This window comes from Sapajus apella, unplaced genomic scaffold (assembly GCF_009761245.1).
Source record: "Sapajus apella isolate SASKATOON/1434 unplaced genomic scaffold, GSC_monkey_1.0 scaffold12, whole genome shotgun sequence".
NCBI lineage: Eukaryota > Metazoa > Chordata > Mammalia > Primates > Cebidae > Sapajus > Sapajus apella.
In genome coordinates this window covers 19758668-19761832 of record NW_022436952.1, presented here as the reverse complement: position 1 = coordinate 19761832, position 3165 = coordinate 19758668, and positions in this window count along the sequence as shown.

Here is a 3165-nt window from a genome sequence, read left to right as displayed (position 1 = left end):
AGCTTTAATGTCCCTTTGTGTTCTAAAATTAGGTATTGACAAACCAGTTGCGATCTAATGTTAACTTAAGCTTTCCTATACTTTAAAACTGTTCCCTAAGTATTTCAGTCAGATTTGCAGAAGACAACAAAACAAAGACCATTTTAAAGATGTTGTGAAGGCATGCAATCCTGTGAATACTTATAAACATGCTCCAGTTTCCTCAACTGGAAAATGATGGACTCCAAGTTCCCTTCTAGCTCCAGCATGACATCATAGTATGTGTTTGGTCTTTCACTTTCTGAGCACAGGTGTTTCCTTTATGTGAGTATTAAAGACTTGTTCAATGTAGGAGACACGGTTCTCACCATCACTCGCATGATATGTAGGACAGCTCTGCACATTAGAAGCAAAATGTGAGCCACAAATAAAAGCTGTATGAGTCATGTTAATTTCTAGTATTTTTTTTTTTTTTGAAATGGGGTCTCACTGTCATCCAGGCTGGAGTGCAGTGGCACAATCTTGGCTCACTGCAACCTCTGCACCCTGGGGCTCAAGTGATCTTCCCACCTTAGCCTTCCGAGTAGCTAGGACTACAGGGGTATGCCACCACACCTAGCTATTTTTATTATTGTTGTTGTTTTGTACGGATGTCATTTCGCCATGTTGCTCAGGCTAATTTCTAGTAAATTTTAGTACCTTAAAAAAGGGGCTGGGCATGGTGGCTCATGCCTGTAATCCCAGCACTTTGAGAGGCCAAGGCGGGCGGATCGCAAGGTCAGGAGTTTGAGACCAGTCTGACCAACATGGTGAAACCCCATCTCTATTAAAAATACAAAAATTAGCTGGGCGTGGTGACGCACACCTGTAATCCCAGGTACTCAAGAAGCTGAGGCAGGAGAATTGCTTGAACCTGGGAGGCGGAGATGGCAGTAAGCTGAGATCTCGCCGCTGCACCCCAGCCTAGGTGACAAAGCGAGACTCCGTCTCAAAAAAAAAAAAAAAAAATAGAAGCAGACAAAGTTATCTTTTCATAATATATCCCGTGCATCCAAAAATGTGACAGTAACATATAGTCAATATAAGAATGATTGAAGTCATATATGTTCTTTCTTTTCATACCGAGTTCTTTGGAATCCAGTGTGAATCTTTCACTTCTCACACTTCTCAGTTGGGAGCAGCCACATTTCAAAGGCTCAATACCCCCATGTGGCTGCTGACCACCCTAGTAAACAGCACAAATGGGGATGTTGTCTTGGTGGGAGGGGTGAATCTGTCAGGGTCTCAACAGCAATCAGGCAGCACATTCAAATTAGGATAATGCATGGACGGTTTATTTACAAAAGATCTGTTTATAAAGGACTAGAAAAGTCAGCAACTCTCAGCCAGTAGCACTGGCGCTGTCACTACCCTTATGCCGGAAAGAATGAGGGAAAGGAAGGGCTACCAAGACCTAGAGGGAAAAAGTCCATAGAAGTCCTTGAGAGTGGCAGCAAGTTTAGTGGTGACACGTGTGTAGGAAAACAAGGCTAGTGCACAATCAAGAGCAGATCCTGAGGATCTGTACAATTTTCTTGACAGGCTACACTTGTGGGACATCTGTGGAGACTGACAAGGCCGCTTTGCATTTCTAGAAAGCTCTCCTACATAGTGTCAAGTAAGGAGAGCAGGATTCCAGTTGAGTGACCAATTTCTATTAGAAGAGAGCAAACATGACAATCAATTATTAGCTAGAAATTAGAGCGAGATTTGGTAGAGGTGGTAGCTTTCAAACTGGGTCTTGAAGAACTGGGGGGCCAGGAGGGGACACTGAGTCACAAGGGATAAGCACCACTCAAGAGGCAGTCAATCAATATTTGTTGAATGATTAACTACATCAAATCTTCATTTATCCCTACTTTAGTGTTAAGAAAGTGTTTTTCCTTTTAATATGTTAAAAAAAAATAGATGGCTTAGATACCCATAATGGAGGATAGTTAAATCTATTCTATAGGGTGTATGCAGTGGTTTTTTAAAAAATTCAGTCAATGTGTGTGCAATTATAGGGAGAAAGAAAAGAAAGTGCTTCTGTCCATTAACTTAAAAAAGTTTCCTAGAAGCAGACATTTGATTTTTTGCAGCCTCTAGGGCTTGTCTCACATATCAATAATAATACACCTGTTATTGTACTGGGGCATGTCTTAGCCTTCTACATTGTAGCCTCTGTTTTCTGACCTACCCACTCCTATGGTTCCTGTGGGTTACACCCAATTCCTGAGAATGAAGTTACCAAATAAGAAGTCATGTTCTTGTTTTTTGAGATGGAGTCTCGCTCTGTTGCCAGGCTGGAGCACAGTGGCACGATCTTGGCTCACTGCAACCTCTGCTCCTGAGTTCAAGTGATTCTCTTCCCTCAGCTTCCCAAGTAGCTGGGACTACAGGTGCGTGCCGCCATGCGCAGCTAATATTTTGTATTTTTAGTAGAGACGGGGTTTCACTGTGTTAGCCAGGATGGTCTCGATCTTCTGACCTCATGATCCACCCACCTCGGCCTCCCAAAGTGCTGGGATTACAGGCGTGAGCCAGCGCACATGGCCATCATGTTCTCTTTTTCATAGCATTGTCAACCAATATTTTCGCCTCCATCATTTCTCTCTCTCAAGAATTGTATCAGGATTTTGCTGCCAGAAACCACCTTGAAGACCAAAAGAAAAAAAAAGAGAAAAGAAGACTGAAGTCAATAAATTACTAAAGAGCCTTGCAAAATTGCCCCTGTTCACCTCAAAAGGTATGTTAACAAACATGGCAAAGTGTAGGGCCATAGTCAGGATGTGCATATTATACCCACCTTAAGGTATATGTTTTATATTTTTATATATTTTATTTTACTCTTTATTATTCACGAATGGAAACCATTTGCTTCTCTGAAATTATTTTAATCACATTCCAGGATGTCATCCACATGGTAGTCATTGCAGATTTGTAATTTATAAAGAAGAAGAGTACCTTGATCTAATTTGCACTGCGGTGTCAAGTGGACTCACAAAGATTCTAGCGCTCTCCCGACAAAATTTGCCCCAGACATGTGCTAGGCCTGGGGAAGAGTGATTTCTGCTATGTATGTTGAGAGGCAGATGAGAGTTAGGGAGCCATGGCAGTGAACAGCTCTAATTTTTCTCTCCCCGTCTTCTAGCAATAGCACCCAGA